This window comes from Aptenodytes patagonicus, chromosome 2 (assembly GCF_965638725.1).
Source record: "Aptenodytes patagonicus chromosome 2, bAptPat1.pri.cur, whole genome shotgun sequence".
Lineage (NCBI taxonomy): Eukaryota > Metazoa > Chordata > Aves > Sphenisciformes > Spheniscidae > Aptenodytes > Aptenodytes patagonicus.
In genome coordinates, this window is record NC_134950.1 from 34,738,324 (window position 1) to 34,756,800 (window position 18,477).

Below are 18,477 nucleotides of genomic sequence, written 5' to 3' on the forward strand. Positions count from 1 at the left end.
AGCTTTAGCAAGACTTTCAACACCATCTCTCACAATATTGTCATGTGTATGTCATATTAGGATGTTATACTCTGGATCAGTGAAAAAACTAGTGGGATAATCGGGCTCAGTGGGTAGCAGTTAATGGGTCATACTCTAACTGGAGTCAGGGAACCTCCAGAACCACAGGAGTCTATCCTTGCACCTCTTTCTACTATCTTTGTCAATGATATTACAGAAGGAACTGAGTGCACCCCCATCAAGTTTGCAGATGACACAAAACTGGTGGGACCAGATGATACACCTGAGAGCAGAGCAGTCATCCATTAACTTTCAAAGTATTTAAGATCTTTCTGGAGAAGAATGTCCACTAATAGGGATAAAGAAAGCAGGAGCTGAGGTCATTTCTAGTGCCATACTGAATGGTATGATCTTAGGCTAGAAGTGATGTTGACTTATGGTGAATTTGTTTTTTAACAGTGAAGGCCTATGTAAAACATCTTGCAAGCTGAAAGTTATGAATCAGTCTCCTTCTGAAGTGACAGAATCACCACTGCAGATATCATAATTCATTATCCAGATTACTGATTAAGCCTTCAAAGCTTCTTACGTCAATATGGATCTCCAGCCTTTGTAGGGTTTTGGTTTCCTTTTTTTTTTTTTTTTTTAATTAATTATCATGAAACAGCCATTGCAGAATGTTCTCCCCTAACATTAACAAAAATGCATATCCAAATCCTGTTACAGCATGGCCTTATAGGAAGCACAGCCAAAGAAACACCAGTAGGATTTAGAGGTTCTAGACAAAATTTTGGTTAGTGTAACTCTATGCTAATAGCATCTATTCACCACTTGTCAAAGTGCTATTCCATGTGGAAGCATGACAACTTGTTCATTAAAAGATACAGAGCAGGAAAAGATGCTGATATAGAATGAAAGGGAAAATTGCTTTGTGCCTTTTCAATGGACCTTCCACAAAGATCTGTCTCAGTGCTGACGAACAGGGAGTCAATGACCCTGAACCAGAAGTTTTCTTCAGTACACAAGCATTTTTTTGCTTTTAATTAGTATGAAAAGGAAAGAAAGCTGAAGGAAATTAGGCCTCACAGGGCACTGATCATACTTTTGCCTTCTTTTGTTGGTCCAATGGAAGATTTACATTGATTGCAATGTTGCAGTTTAATGACTGCAGCACTTCATCACTGAATAGATTTTTTTTCCCTCAGACAGGACATTGTCAGTTGTGGATTGGACCTCCTTAGGGAAACTAAAGCATTGCAACCTTGATTACTTCTGTAACACCACAACCCTGAATAAAGTACTAGCAGCCATATCTACAGTATTAAATGGGGTTTAGAACACAATTCTTATATTCTGAAACATTCCTTCAGCTATTAATACCTCAAAATAATTGCAAAACTCTTGAGAAAAAATTAGAAGATGAGAAGAATTGGTCAAGTATATCTTGACAAATGAACAAGATATGTGAAATTGGAAAGGGATATAATTTCTTGCTGGAAGAACCGTTGTGCCTGTAGTCTCTAATAGCAGAGGATTTTCTGCTTATTCCTTGTTATCCCTCTCTATAACTAAAGCTGTCACAAGTTATGATGGATCTGAGTGCCCAGATATAAATTAATATTTCTTTCAAGACCTGGAATTTCCTGCCAACATGCCTGAACAATGATCCAGAGGAAGAGAGCTTGGGAAGAAGCCACGGCTGTCAAGGTCTTCTTAAGGTAATGATTATTAGAGAAGGATGATGCAAACTCAAAAGCCAATAGGGCAGGAAGTAGGTCCACACACATGTTCAAGTCATCCTATTCGAAGAATAAGCCTTGAACAGCCTAATGCCAAAATCCGTTGTCTTGGCTGCACTTCCAATGGTGCAAAGTGGTTATTGTCAAGGGATTTCCAGGAATATCATGGTGTTAAGATAATTAACACTTTTCAGAGTGCTTGCTCTTTCCTGCAGTGGGGACGTACAGACTTTCCAGGATGGGAGCTGGAAGCAGGCTCTCTGCTGTGCCTTTCTATTTGCCATAAGAGGCCAAGAGGTCTTGGAATAAAAGGAGTGGAAGGGATATAGAAGTTTGCTTTTCTGGTACCAGATGACACCACTACTAACCACTTGTAATTCCATGTAATTTTATGTAATTTGCTCACATGGGTAAATACTAGCAAGATTATTTTCTTTTATGCAACAGACAGGGAAGGTGATGAACATTTATTCCCTCTCATTCAAATGCTTGATAACAACTGAGAGGTAGGTCTACTTGTAAGCTCTGCCACCTTCACGTGATGCACAGAATCTTTTGTTTTCCTATTTTATGGGGTTTTTTGACTGTTTGTTCATTTTGTTTATTTGTTTTTTTTTTCATTTTAGGAAAACCACATAAGGCAGAAAAACCCAAACCAAAGCTTTCTGCCAACCACAAGGTGCCAGTCTGCAAGGAAAAAGAAACCTAAACACAACAATGTGTGAGAAACCCTTCACTGAAGAAAAGGCAAAATTTCCCCAGAAAAACCATGTAAAGGAATTTCATTTGAAAAAATGTCTTATGCAAAGTAAAACGACCCAGTCAAAAACATATTCTGAACTCAGTAAACTGGAATGCGAACAATTTACTTTCAGAAAGAAAATTGGAATATGCAGGAAAGACTTTAAAAGAGCTCAAAATGCTGTTGATAGAACCAGGTCTGAAAGAAGCTGTTGAGGCAAAGTTACCCTCAGGCAATAGCCCCAACCTGACATAGACACAGGCAAATTAGTTGCACAAGTACCGTTAACCGAGCTCATTCTGCAGCAGAAACAGCTGTATTCCAAGATGGAAAAACACAAGATGGAGACAGCAAAGAGGTAGGAGACAGACTGGGTGGCAGGGAGAGCTGCTGATGCTGCTCAGAAAGCTTCAGCAGCAAAGAACTACGGGCAGTTTGTATAGGTGGATCAGCCACAGGCAGCCAAAAGGCTGAGAGTGGATACAAACTAGAGGCCATAGCTCCCAATCCCCTCTCCATGGAGACCTATCTCAGTAAAATAGGTCTGTGCTGTGAAGAACGATGCTATTATAGCAAAGAACCTGAATTAACATGTCAGTTTGTGACAGAGTGCATATATATGGTCACGTACATGGGTAAGTAAAAGGGCGAGTAGGTTATTATGGTCTTGTGTAATATCTAGGATGGAACTTCTCTTTATCTTCAATGTTAAGCTTCAGGTTTGCAAAATATGTTATGAAAGCCTTTGCATTACTGTTCTGTACTAATATTTTTGTCAGGAAAAATTAAAATTGGGCTCTTTATGTAGTAACATAAAAAAGCAAAACCAGCAAATTGTTCTAATAATTTAATTTATGAAAACAAAAATCTTTCATCCTTTGTTTTAATCCTCACATTTACTACACAAATAAGGATGAGAAGAACAAAGTAAAGGTATAAAGATGCACCGCAAACAATAAGGTAATAAATGTCACAACTTGTTTGAAACAGTTAGGAAATAAGTAAAAGCAAAACATTTAACACAGGTTGAAAAATATGCTTCAAAAATAGGTTTACAGTTTTAGTTTTGCATCTCATGCTATAAAACAGCCCCATCTTTGATGGGCGTGTAATCATATAAGACAATATTTTGGTAAGCAAAATTTTCAGAAACACAAAAAATAATTTTCAAATAAAACCACTGTCCAAAGTGACATATAGTAAGACTCTTCTTAAACTTGCTTAACTTACAAACTCTACAGACGTGCAGTTTGTCAGCCCCTTTATGTATAGCTAGGAGGCTTGCAGTGCTATGAACGTACAGTAAGTTCTTGCATTTTACTGCATTTAATGTAGCACTGCCTCTTGTACCAAAGCTATTAAGCCTCTTGATCTTACAATCTCCTGCTGCTGCAACAACTGAGCAGTACATTTCAATACTAAGAAGGCATATCACTCATCTCCTTTGGGGTCTCCAGAACTCCTGCTACAGTGATGGGTATAGAGGCTTAATGCTGTTATAAGCATCTAGTATGGACAATTGTCACAATTTAATTAGCTGCACAGTCCAGTGTGTATTACAGTCAAATATCTATGTCTTTAAGGATTTTATGTTACATTTGTGGGTTAATAGAAATCCTTGTAGTATAAAATGTCAGGTGCCATATAAGTATTTGTCGTCTTCTGTAACTGATAACATGTTTTCTCATAAAGTTCAGTTTAAGAGATTTACCTTGATTCATTTTGGTTTCTCTGATGTTATTTGCACATACTTATAGGGAAGCCACTGCCATTGTTCCAAACTTACTTTGTAGACATATCATAACTAACACAAGTCAGGGTCCAATTACAGGCTAATGTGCTTTCTTCTATGCTTTCCACATGGTTGATATACGCTCCCAGACAATTCATGCTGCTATGAAACACTAAAAGAGGAAAGTATTCCATGGAGTATTTATATTCAATCTTTAGCCTGCCTGAGTGGGATTCACTAGACAACCTATAGCTAACCTGTAGAGATGCACAGCTCATTTATCTGGTTTGCTTGTGTAGTTTCTAGAGAGAACATGCACTTCTGCAGTGTGATTCACCTAATCGTTCCCTCAAAGTCCCTCTTTCTCTCCATTGACAATACAGGGAAGCTGGGGAGATTAGCTCAGACGCAGACACCAAAGCTCTGGCTGTCTACAGTCATGATGTCCCAGCAGCTGCAGGATGACTCCAGCCCATGTGAGGTATGACCACACTATTACACAGCGAGGGCAGTCTGAGGCCAGGCTGCCACATACTGCATCAGCCCTCGCTATTTGAGACGTCAGGGCTGGAGGAAGGATGCTCAAGGATTCTCGCAACTGTAACTATACCCAATGTATGCCAGCCCAATGCACTACAGCTGGGCAGGTGGGTAGTATGTATCATTTAAGCTGAGTGCCGGATACCCAACCTGTCCATGCCAGATCCAACAAAAAGACTATAAAAGTTAAAACAACTCTGAGTTTTGCTTCAGAATTTACCTCAAGCCCCTGGGTAGGGACTTACATCTGAACACACCAGATGTGAGGTAAGTTTGGACATGAAACACAAAAATAATAAATAAAAATTGTAAATCCACCCTTTGGTGACACAATAATTATATTTTTTTGCAGCATACAGATAGATTGTACCCTTATTGTACCCTGAGCACAACTAGGTCCCAGAGACCTGGACAAGACTGGGTCACAGAAACCTAGAAAACAGCAAGCATTGATTCAGTGTCTCACTCACTAGAAAGAATTAACACCTCATACAAATGGTCAAAATATCCTATTCAAGGATACATCAGAATGCTATCAATTGAAATAAATGATTTAAAAGCAATATAAAAAAAAAATCATGACCTACTATATGTAGAGAAAGCTTATTAGTACAATCATATTTAGTGCTGCTTATGGAACATAGTATAAGAACATTTTTGCAGGCTATGCAATGCACCAAGCATAATAATGTCCTTTAATGAGTGTAACGTCAGGTATTCTTACGCATATCTCTTTCTAGTGGTTACGCAGCATGTATAAAAACTTTTTAGACTATGATACAGCTCTTGGAGATTCTCCAGTCACTTAAATGACAGAGTGCTTTGGTTTTGGAGAAAAAAACTTGCTGTGCTCTTTTCCTACTTACGATTTGTGAATTCCATGTGGTCACATTATGCATAAATGTGCAATGGCAGGAAGTGGAACAGTTCACCACCAAGTCCTCTTCAGCCACTGAATGGTTCCTTTCTTGAAACAATTAATGCAATTTTCCCTGCTAAGGAGGCCATAATCCATAGTAAAAAGAGGAATAGCAGTTTTATGATATTATTAATTCATTTAATTCTGCCTTAATTGGAATTTTTCAGTACACAGAAGGAAGCCATCCACCAGCCATCTGTTCTTATAAATTGCAGTCATTGCTAAATTATCCTGTATTTAACTTCTGTTAATAAGGTTAACATGGGAGATTTAGCATAACACCATTGCTTCTCTCTGTACTATGTCCATTTAAGAATGTATTTCATTGCTACCCAAGAGGACTTCATAGGCAGAATGAACTCTTAAAGTGTAAAAACCTGACACTGTTCCTTACTAAAACTTTTTGTCAGTGTTAAGTTAGAATAGCTTGGCAGGGAAGCAAAAAACCTGATAGTTGACAATTTGAAGAGTACCTTAAATAACAAATTTATGAAGCTGACATTCTATATCAGTGAATTCTGAATACTGTCAATCTCTACTTTTATACCCCTAGGGTAATTTCAACAATTAATGAACATGTGAGGAAGGATCTCGTATAGACTACAGAAGTTTTACACTACTGTGGTAGCATAAAATCATAACCAGAGCTTGGACCTGGTGAAGGAGAATTTTTGCTGTCATAAGGTTTCTGTAGAGGAACTCGCATAAGCTTGAACAAACATTTCCCAAAGGCTCAGTATTGCCTTGCAGAAATTCTTCAGAAATAGCAAACTAAATTATCATTAACAGACAACAAAAATAACCCCATTTCTTGTAGTGGAGGAAGCTGCTAAAATTACACAATGGCACAACTTCACATGCCACCCTGCACTCAGTTTTGAAATTGGACATAAAACAGAGGTGGCTGAAATCCACCTTAACTCTTCCCTAACACAAAGCTGAAAACTATGGCATGTCCAAAGTTACATTTGCAGTATCTATAAAATGCATTTCAAGCTTTATAACTACCTTAGTTACTAGAGTCCTTTCCAGAGTGGATGCAGATAAGAATGACATGTGTTAGGGATTGACTCTTTTCATAAAGAAACAGTTGAGACTGCTGGTACATTGAAAGTCACACTCTAGCATGAAACTGAATTAAAAACAGAAGTGAAATCTTAATGCTTTAAACAGCTACTTTGCTAATGAAAACAAGCATTTATTTGCATAGTTATAGTTAGAATCTCAAAAGTACTTTTACCTTTTGTTTCAGAAGATATGGCAGTCTGCAAGCACTGTGAGTGAGTGCTAAACTGGGAAAGGGTTAGGATTAGGCATTTCTTAATTCGCAGCTCAAATTTGGGCTGAGTTTATTTGGGTGGGGAAGAGGTGAGATAGAGGTCTCAAAGAAACACATGCTGTTTCTATCACTATAATATACCCTAAGTTTCCTTTTACTCTAAATTTTATTGGCATCCAAACCAAACCATTCTACATGGAAAAGTCATTAAAAAAATCAAACCCTTCTGATTTCACTTCCAATTTAAAAAGCTTTTAAACTAGAAAGTTTTTCCTCAGAACCTGCATTATTTCTATGACAGTTTCATTAAATAAATATGTATCACTGTAAAAAACTAATGTAAAACAATAACTACCCTGAAGGACTAGATTCAGTATAGGCCAAAACACGTTATAGCTGTTCCGGGTCTTCTATTTTTACTTGTGACCAAATGAAAAATTCACTAAATAATACGAGCACGTACATCAAAGGGATCTTCCAGAAAGTTAATAAGAAACAAAGAAAAGAGAAATAGAAAGGAAAAAAAAGCAAAAAAAAGCAGCCCCCCCACCCCGAACAGAAAAATCACCAGAGTGCTTATGGCAAATTTGCTTGTAATAGGAAGTGGCTTGTTCAAGTATCCTTATAAAAGGGGCAGGTAGAAGTGGGGCTTAAGTGTTGTATTTATAAACTCCTTTTTGATTTCCATGTCATGTTTGTTCAGGTTACTTAGTTGAAGATACTGTTTCTGTTACTATCATCTCTGCAAAGTCAATCCAACAGATTAAATTAAACCTTCTTTCTTTCTGCCTCACACATCATAAAAACAAAACAAAAAAAATTTCAGAAGGTGCATGCTGTTTCTGTTATCTGTTGGTAGTGATGGATGAAACAGAAAGAATAGAGTTTGATTTAATCAGATAGCTTAACCTTGCAGGGAGAAGAAAGACACCTATATAACATATTCATGTGTATATTTTTCAGACACATGTGTCCATGCATAAGTGTATATTCTAGACACACAGGTCTATCATGTCTCACTTTTTATATTACAGTGAATATATAGAAAAGACACAGTTTACTCTATTTCGTGTACAAGTCTATCAATGTTTCATTCAGATGATATTTTGTTAATCTTACATTACACAAAGTAGCTTCCCTGCCCAAAGGAATCTGCAGAGAAAAATCTGGTCAACACATTACAGAGGGAGAGGGAGAGCTAAACATTCTGCTTTTCAAAAAAGGTGCATGTCATAAATGTTTAACAAGAGGGATTTCTCATCTCTTCAGTATATTTTCTGCATCCTGTGTTAAGCTAATGGTTTCATTTTAACAAGAAGACGTGTTTTCACAGTTCCACCTTCACCCTCTCATTCCATTAAACATGATGGCCCAAATCCTGCAAATACTCATAGAAAAATTCATCTCATAATTATGAATTAAAATTAAACATATACAGAAATACTTCCAGTATTGAATTCTAAGTCACACACTATCAAAACAATCACAATATTTGTTGTCTATTTTTCTTTTGTGAAAAGTTGCTTAACTGTCTGCCTCAATAGATATATTGTGTAGATCTAAGCCCTGAGAGTCACAGAAAAATGCATACTGTGTGCTTCCTTCATTCATTTGAAAATGGGAAGGGGCTTGCATCATGAACAGGCTGTTTCAATTATATTTTGATATTTTTTGCCATTTGAAAGATAGCATGTTACAAATCATGTCAGAATATTTTTCCTACTGGACTTTTATATCTATCCAACAGTCAAAATATTATTTGTGAAGCGTGAACATTTTAATAACTATTCTTCTGGTTTTGTGAGCTAGTTGACACTGTATAATAGCAGAAAAATGAAACCGTGTTGAAGATTTATCAGAACAAAACACTGGAAATGATGAATCACAAGTAATGAAGCAGGAGCTAAAGAAGAAAAAATGTGCAAGTTTTTGCTTGATTGAAGAAATGCTAATACATATTGGTATGTAAGTTGTGACACCCTGATACATATGTACAGATACAGCAGTATTTTATAATCAAAATAATGCAGTAGGACACAATCCCTGGAAATAAAATTTGAAGACCTCATTATCTGTGTGGTGTTAACCAGATCAGCACAGGCACAGAGTGAGTGCTGGGGTCACAGCAAGGTCAGTTTAGGAATAAGAATTGCACACCAGGTCTGGGCGTGAGTGCTACGACATATGGTTTGGAAGTACAGCCATCAGAGAAAAGGAGGAGAAGGTAGCATATAACTTTACTGAGAAAGTTCAGGATTTGGTGGGAATTCATAAAATGGGGAGTTGCAATTGCTGTAAGCTGATTGCCTAACTCTAAAGCACTGTGCAGCAACGAAATGGGCAGCTTTTTTCTCCCCTGCTACCGAATATCCTTTGAAATTGAAGATCGGGGTCAGAGCTACAGAGGACAGACTAGAGGAGTAAGTGGTTAACCCTGGGTAGGAGAATCTACTAGGGTCAGATATCCAAACTGAATTAAATCCATCCATCCTCTTATGCACTCAGAAGAGAAGTAGTTTGACCCTCCACCATTTCATATAATATTTACCATGTGCTAAGAAGGTGCGAAAGATCTAAGGGGAAAGAACTCCATTTATTAGCATTTTAAATCCACTTTTATGTGACATAGCAAATGTTACTATCTTCTGAGCCTGAACACATACTCTGAGCCAAAATATTATGAGAATGTCTTAATGGATTGTATGGCCATCTTCTTATTTTGAGCCTTTATTTTGAACTGGACATACACTGAACAGGACTGAGCTTAAAACATACAAACAAAATACACAAGCCATGAAGGTATTTATCTCACTGCTGAGAAACAGGGCCACGAAAATGATCAGAGGGATGGAACACCTCTCCTATGAAGAAAGGCTGAGAGAGTTGGGGTTGTTCAGCCTGGAGAAGAGAAGGCTCTGGGAAGACCTTATTGTGGCCTTTCAGTACTTAAAGGGGGCTTGTAAGAAAGGTGGAGAGAGACTTTTTACAAGGGCATGTACTGATAGGACAAGGGTTAATGGCTTTAAACTAAAAGAGGGTAGATTTAGACTAGGTATAAGGAAGAAATTTTTTACAATGAGGGTCATGAAAGAGTGGAACAGGTTGCCCAGAGAGGTGGTAGGTGCCCCATCCCTGGAAACATTCCAGGTCAGGTTGGACAAGGCTCTGAGCAACCTGATCTAGTTGAAGATGTCCCTGCCCACGGCAGGGGGGTTGGACTAGATGACCTTTAAAGGTCTCTTCCAAACCAAACCATTCTATGATTCTATGAAATATAAAGGCCTCATCTACTGTATATTTTCTTTCCAAATAATACATTTTCTACCACCAGCACCTCTTTTCCTTATGACTACCACATGTACCAGGTGTACTATGGTCTATTTGTTACTCTCAAGGACATTTTTTCATCTTCTGGTTTAAAACATGTCCTACACTTCTAAATAATGTCCCTCTACCTTTTCCCAAATAGAAAAGTGTTCCATAACTTCTCTTCCAAGAGAAAAGCAATTCTGTAAGGATGGCTGAAGTGAGCCCTTTTCCTAGCAATGCAATGCAACAGCATCAGTCATTGCCGCAGCTGCCACTGGATCTAACCTCCATGAGGCACAAGAGTTCAGAAGTGGCCTGTAGCTGCCGAATCTAAAACTTCATTGCTGGTTGTAGGTACTGACTGAAACTCTGAACTGCGTGAAATTATAAGAATAGCTTTCCCAAAAGTTCAAAATTCATTAAAATACCACTGGTCATAAGACTCAAAATCAAACCCTGATTGCTAGGGATAGAATTAGAAGAAAGGAACAAGCATTATTTTAATTAAAAGCCATGAAAAATTTTCTGAACTCAATTTTTTACCCGTGAACTGAAGACCACGACCCTTGTCTTTATCATGAGACTTGAGGTGTATACACACCATATGCTGCAATGCAATGTAGACAAGACAAAGCTAACCTGGGTTCCAAGAGCAGTCTTTCCATATTAGGAAAACAGATCATAGAATCATAGAATCATAGAATCATTTAGATTGGAAAAGACCTTTAAGATCATTGAGTCCAGCCGTTAACTAGCACTGCCAAGTCCACCACTAAACCATGTCCCTAAGTGTCATGTCCACACGTCTTTTAAATACCTCCAGGGATGGGGACTCAACCTCTTCCCTGGGCAGCCTGTTCCAATGTTTGACAACCCTTTTGGTGAAGAAATTTTTCCTAATATCCAATCTAAACCTCCCCTGGCGCAACTTGACGCTGTTTCCTTTCATCCTATCACTTGTTACCTGGGGAAAGAGACTGACACCCACCTCGCTACAACCTCCTTTCAGGTAGCGGTAGAGCACGATAAGGTCTCCCCTCAGTCTCCTTTTCTCCAGGCTAAACAACCCCAGTTCCCTCAGATGCTCCTCATAAGGCTTGTTCTCCAGACCCCTCACCAGCCTCGTTGCCCTTCTCTGGACACGCTCCAGCACCTCAACGTCCTTCTTGTAGTGAGGGGCCCAAAACTGAACTCAATATTCGAGGTGCGGCCTCACCAGTGCCGAGTACAGGGGCACGATCAGTTCCCTACTCCTGCTGGCCACACTATTTCTGATACAATATCATATGGTTTCCACAAATTAAGAAGATAACTTAGCCAGCATGAAGGTCTTCACAAATAATAGAGAGCTAGTTTAGCTCTATACACTGGAAAGAATGCATGGAACTATACATTAGTTACATTGTGTTTTCTTTGACATGCTGTAGAAAAGAGATTTTGCTTTTCAACTTCACAGGATAAGATGGCATAAAAGATGAAAAAAACTCAGTTTGATTTTTGACTCAATAATTTAACATGCAATTTCCCATGAAAATTGTAAAATACAAAGTTGTAATAGCCTATTGTTATATATGAACAGATATATTCTTTTACATCTACTTGAGTGGGCTAGGTCTAAAGGATTATTTTGTTCTAATGGACATTATATTTATACAGTAATCAGAACATAATACACACAAACTTAATAATACTACTTGCAATGTCTAATGTCTAATGTACCATGTACTGAGGTATCTGAAAGCAATTTTACAACCAGGAACTAGGCACAAAGCACCTCTACTGATGTGGAATGAGAAAACATTTCCTATTCTACCATTGGAAATGCTGAAGTACAGAATGGTTAAGCAACACATTTTCCAAAGTGATTCTTGGATTAATGTTTATGGGTTTTCGCGTGTCTGACCCTAAAATATGACTGAAAAAGTATCAGAAAAGTAGCAAACTCTTCTAGGAGAGAAGTTTCGGGTTCTGAAAAACTTGGGGAGAAAGTTGTAATGATTTCTACTGGTCAGATGAGACAAGCTTTTCTGGCATCAAAAGTGTAAATCTGTGTTCTGTTGTTTTGCTGACCAGTATATGCAAAACAAGTTTGTTTGGATTAATATATTTATCCATTTAAATGTTACCTGCTTCCAGTTGATACTCTCTTACACATTTAATTAGCCAATTTCATTTATTAGCATGTTTGCTTGTACTTGCTAATGCCTACATAATCCAGATGAAACTGGGTCTGCAGTGTGCTATGCGCTATTCAAATTTATACTAATAGGCAACCCAGCTCTACATACACGTTGATGGTCTAAATACACACAAGAGATACAAGGTGAGAAGAGTCAGAGGGACACAAAGAAGAAGTAAGCCTTTCCCAAGCCATTTAGAAAGATAGTGATAGACCTGCAAGAAAAACTTGCCTTCTACATCCCCAGTAAAGTAGTCTAGTCACTTAACTATTTGGCCTTTAATTTCTTTTTCTAGTCAGCTGATTTAAGGATAGGTGATTGAAAAGAGACTGTTGTACTTTCAAATACATTAACAGATGGAAGAGGCAAAGTATGGAAAGCTACATTAGAATATGAGAGGTCTGCAAGCGAAGCACTCAAAAGTCATGATATGGCACAGAGTAATTTGCATGATATTGTATTCCATTCGTATGTGAACACATAGCTGTAAAAAAACCCCTGTTTAACCAGGAAGTATTATGACCCCCCATTTTACTAATGAGTAAATGAGATGGACACATGATTAGGAACTTCCAGCAAGTCATACACAAAGTCCCTGGCAAAGAAAAGTATGAAAGTCAGATGTCCACGAAACCATGAAACTCATCTTTACCTTGCAGCTGATCCTTATTCCATTCACTGCACACTATATACCTATTTCAGTGCAAGAAGCAGTAGACATCATTCTGTTTCACAAGACATCATTCAGACATTACAGAGTATAACACACAATACTCTATATTATACCATTCACTGTGCAGCTTAGACTTATTTCACACCGTGTGTTCAGTGAATGAGGCAGTGATCCCACAGAAATAATATACTGTTGCTGTGTAATTAAGAATGCTACTGCAATGCACATACCACAGGTGATTATATAAAATAACCCAAGAGCTTCAGTTTTGATATTTTCTGGCTTTTTGATGATTCATTTGGGTTATGTCTAAATATTACAATGAAGCAATATGTTAGACATCCCTGAGCAGGTAAGTTTACAATTACTTGGAGCAGCGCAGCCTCTGAAGCATGGCACTGCACCTGGGCGATTAGCTCAGGCATAACCTCAGTCTGAAGCAGCTTTATTGCTTCCAGTTCCAGAGGTAGCTCATTTAGTGCCTGTTTAGGAATTGCTCCCACAGGTACATGTTTACATTTTGTTTTCTGTTGGAGGGAGGGAAGAAGAAAATACTCCTTCGTGCCAAGCCTGAAGCAGGTAGTCAGGTACTCTCACCTCCCTCTACAGAGTTTGGAGGGAACCAGGACATCCCCAAAGCCCTGTCTCCTCAGCAATTCATATTGCACCATTTCCTGTTAAAGCTGAAATTCCACTGAACCTTGCTGTATGTGCATATGCACATCTAGCAGAATCCTGAAACACCATGTATTCAATGGAAATTTCCCGTCAGTTTATATATGCTGTCAGAGCCAGCTATTATAAAGAAACCACAAGTTATTTGCTTTAATCTTCAACAGAACACCAGGGTTTTGGCAGGAGACACTTTCATCAGAAAGTTTATAACCACCAGTTGTGGATGTTTTCAGCTAACAGGCATACGTCAAAGGTAAATACAGTTTAATTATAGCATGTGTGTTTATTCTTTACTAATGAATTTGATTTTCACTAAACATATTTAGTAATCAGGGAAAAAATATATTCCCCTAATTTGCATCATCAACTTGTAATTAATTCAGTTAGCTCTCAGCTTTGTTCATTCCCTGGAAAATATTTTCCCAAACTATTCACATACATACCTTACTTTTTCAGAATAAAACACTGAAGTAAGCAGCTGACACAGAACATGCTTATTAAGCAATATACTTTAAAACATATTTTGCAAGGATAGATTGTCTTTTCAAATACCAGAACTAACTTCTCCAGCAGTTTAGCTGCTGCTTCTCCATCTTGGAAGCTTCTACTGCTTCTACTACTACAAAACTTCTCTAGCTTCACAACATTTAATTCTATTAAAAAAAGAATTATATTTAAAGGTACCCTGAAAATGAGAAGATGTTATCATATGGGAAAAGAAAATGACTTCAAAAATCCATATAAAAAACTTGAATCTCTGATTGGAGTTTCCATACTTATTATTTACTTTCTTCTTTATGTTTCCAAAAGAAACGTATTGCACTATTGCACTGGTAGAATGACGAAAACAATGCTGCATTCTGTGCCTTCTCAATTATCCTTTTGTCCCTTTATAAAGCACAAGCCAAAGAAAATTGAGGCATACAAAAATAAGGGAAACTTTCAATCAGCAAAATAATTTGCCAAAGACTACAGTGTAGTCAGATCAGTTACAACTTTTCAGAGAACTGAAGACTTCAGTAATGTTATTTAGGTTTTAACATTATTGAAAAAGCTTAATTCAACCTTTTTGTTGGGTGGGCCAAGTGAGCTATTTTAACAGATCTGAGTCATCTGCTCTGTGCCTTGAGCTTGCTGCACCAATCAATGTGTATATTTTACTAAGATTTTAAAATTATAATAATTTACATCACAATTTTAGGCAGGAAGGGACAATCTGGCTCATCAAATCAAGTCCCTGCTGTCACAAACAGACGTGATGTATCATCCCATTCATCTACTGGTGTCTGAACTGCTTGGGTACTACTCCTTTCATCAGAAGTGCATTTCAGAATCTGTGACCGTTAGAAACCATCTCACTATTTCCAGGCAAAACTTGTTCAGGGCCAGTTAACAATGTTGACACCCAGTTATAACAGCTCCTCTGTCTGCCTGGTGTTTAAAACTTCTGATGTTTTTATGTCAAAGTATCCTATGTTCAGCCTTCATTTTCCTAGGCTGAACAATCCAAGCTTTTTCAGCATCTCCTCTTCTCCTTCCCCTGATCACCCTAGTAACCTTCCTCTGTACCTGTTCCAGTCTGAATTCTTTCCTGAACAAGAATTGATCCTCAGCAATTATTTTTTGGGGCCCTGTTGTACTCTTCGCAATCTTCTGAGACAAAAGTACTACATAAAAATGTTTTTATTTTAATTAATAGAGTACCTTCTCTGAATTGTTAGCAATTCATTTGATGATACTTGCAATTCCACATGCTATCTTTTCTGTCAGTTTCACGATTCCCCAAATGTATATTGTTTCTTGACAAATGCAGCATAAGACTCATACCTACTTTGAAAGGTACTTCCAACCCAGGCAGTACAAAGAGAGAAGTTGAGGAGAGGAAAATAAATAATACTCCAAGGTGATATTTAAGGCAGCTGAAAGCTGAAGGATAAGAGCTAGCCATAGAACAATACACACAATTTATGAAAATTATCTGAAATTATGAAAATGCTGCCTGTGTACATTCCATTTACAGCCTTCTGCAATCTTTTCTCCAGAGCAAAAGTACAACATCTGCAGGAACAGTAGCAGGTGGTTTCTGGGAGGAGGGCCAGGCTTAGAGACTTGCAACCAGACTGAAAATAAAAGTGGGAGGCAGCCACTTTTGTGTAGCAAAGATACTCTCTCATGTTTGTTTTTATAGGTCCAGGCATCTAACCTTTTTCAGATGGATCGCAGCTGGCCTCTCTAAAACAGCTTTAAATCAATGTATCGGTTAAGAGGTTCAATGTCTTAGGGGGGTAGAGGTGCCTGAAGGTTCAGAAGGCAAGATCCACATAGCAATCCCAAAGCTGTGCAATCAAAACTCTTGCAGCACCATACACTCTCACTGACACACCTTTCCCCTAATAACCTCTGGCTTTAAAACGTTTATCCTTATACTTTTAGAGTCCAGCAAAGGATATTAGCCTCTCAGTAGACTGCCATTAAAATGTTGCATGCCACTTTGAAAACCTAAGTGGTAGAGTTTTAGTGTTAATAACCAATTTTTTTTCCTGGTAAGATATAATTGCACTGCTCTTCGGGACACAGCTCCAGTATTTCTTACATCTTCATTAATTACGTATTGTAAATTTACAATTTATAATGTCACACTATATGAAATACAGGCTGTAAACCCCTGCCGTTTATAAATCCAGCTTGTGTCCGTTTGTGCTGTCAAATGCCTGTGAGTCTCAGAATGAATCTATGCTTTAATTATACGAAGAATTCATAATTTTCTAACTTGCAAATATTGAGAATCACACCTTCTGCACAGTAAGTATTTTGCTTATTTTTATACAGTTATTGGCTGTTGTTTCCCAAAAGAGGATCTGCCCAAATCAGGAAAAAAAAAAGGGCATTCTATTTGGTTTTTTTATTTAATAAAAATTTAAAGCTAAAAGCTGCTTAGCCACAAGGGAAGCAACACAGAGCAGCAGTAAAGCCAGTAGCCTCTATTTTTAAAGCTGTCTTTTATTTCTGTAATGCTGACGGCCAAACTCAAGCTTTAAGTAACGCTTCCCCTTGTGACCAGGCTGCTTTCAACTTTTCCATTTTATTAAAAGAGCTAAATTGAGGGTATTCCATGAGTCTAATTTGGAGTTCAGTTGTTGTTGTTGTTTTTAAATAAAAAATGAAAGTCAGAAGTGGTCTAGTCATCAGGAAAGCACTACATGAAGTTAAATTGGGGATAACCCATACTGTGCTGGGACTACAAAGTGTTTGGATAACGTTTGTGGTGTGGGAAGTGTTTGATTATGGAAACATGTCAGAAATTGAGAATACATGTGGCAGTAAATAATGGGTTTTATCTCTTTGCTTACTCAATTGTTATTTCAAAACACTTATTTTAAAAAGTAATTAAAAGTACAGTTTTAAAGTGTTGCTGAAATGTGTTTGCTCTTATCTGATTTGCTTTCTTCCTCTGCTTAGAAATACTGTAAAATATTTTTTCATCCCAGCAATTTGGAACTAACCATAAAGAACATGTTCTCAAAGCTTCATAGACACATAGATAATTCTGTACTAGAAGTACAGGAGAATGTAGAAGTAGAAGTACAGTACTAGAAGTTTAGGAGGTAAAAAGAAGGTGTAAGTAACAGACAGTTTTTTCATCAACCTGTAATTTCAAAATAGCTCCTTGCAACAGCAGACATTGCCACGGCTTTAGGCTTCGGCTCACACACTGATTCTGAGCCAGAGGACACAGAAACAGATTGCAACCTCACCAAGGTTGTGTTGGGAGTAACGGTAACTGTGCAGGGCAGTTATACAGATTCTGTTGAAGTTTAAGAAAACACACATTTGAGAAGTAAGCAAGAACTATGAATTCTTTTACTTTTGCTCACTTACCTATAATGTCTGCTTACCTTGCTTGAAACATCTGTCATCAATTGTACAATGCAGGCAGTGAAAATTTTGGTATAAGCAATTGTTTCTAATAGATGCATTTTCCCCATATATCAATTCATTGGTATCTGAAATAGCATACTGAGAAGAAGCTGCAAGCACATTCTGTTAGACACAGGGGTGACACGAGTTAATTTCATTGCTGTCAGGAGATATCTTGATGGGTATATATTGTGCGTTATCATGAGTTACCACAGCTGCAAGGGATTATTTCTTCTACTAATAATGGCATAATAGAATACCATAACTTGTCACAAGACTTCAAGTCAGCTATGAAATTAACCTATTTCATCACTGAAAAAAAAGGTCCCTACTGGTTTTTTTTTTTTCCTTTTTTTAATGGGACTTTGGTGCTCTTGTAAATAGGAATTATGAAAGTTTCAAGGAACTGTGGAATGGCTTCATTTCTTGAATAAACCTTGCATGTAGTTTCTAAAACTCACCCATCGTATTCTGTGTTCACAGATAATGTGAACCACATCACAATTTTATAGAAAATTAACAATTAATATCTTAAGCCAATAGCAATTAAAGGAGTAAAATCTACCCTCTGGCCTATGTCCCATTGCCCACATGGCAAAAGATAATGTCCATGTTTCTTGGAGCATCCCCTGGAGGCCATCAAAATCCACAACACTGAAGAATGACTTTTTAAGAAGTCCTGACAACAGCATGCCAGGCCCTAATTTGTAGTTCTTCATCCCCTTTTAGGATGTAACTGATCAAGATAAAAATGCATCAACAAAGTAGCTC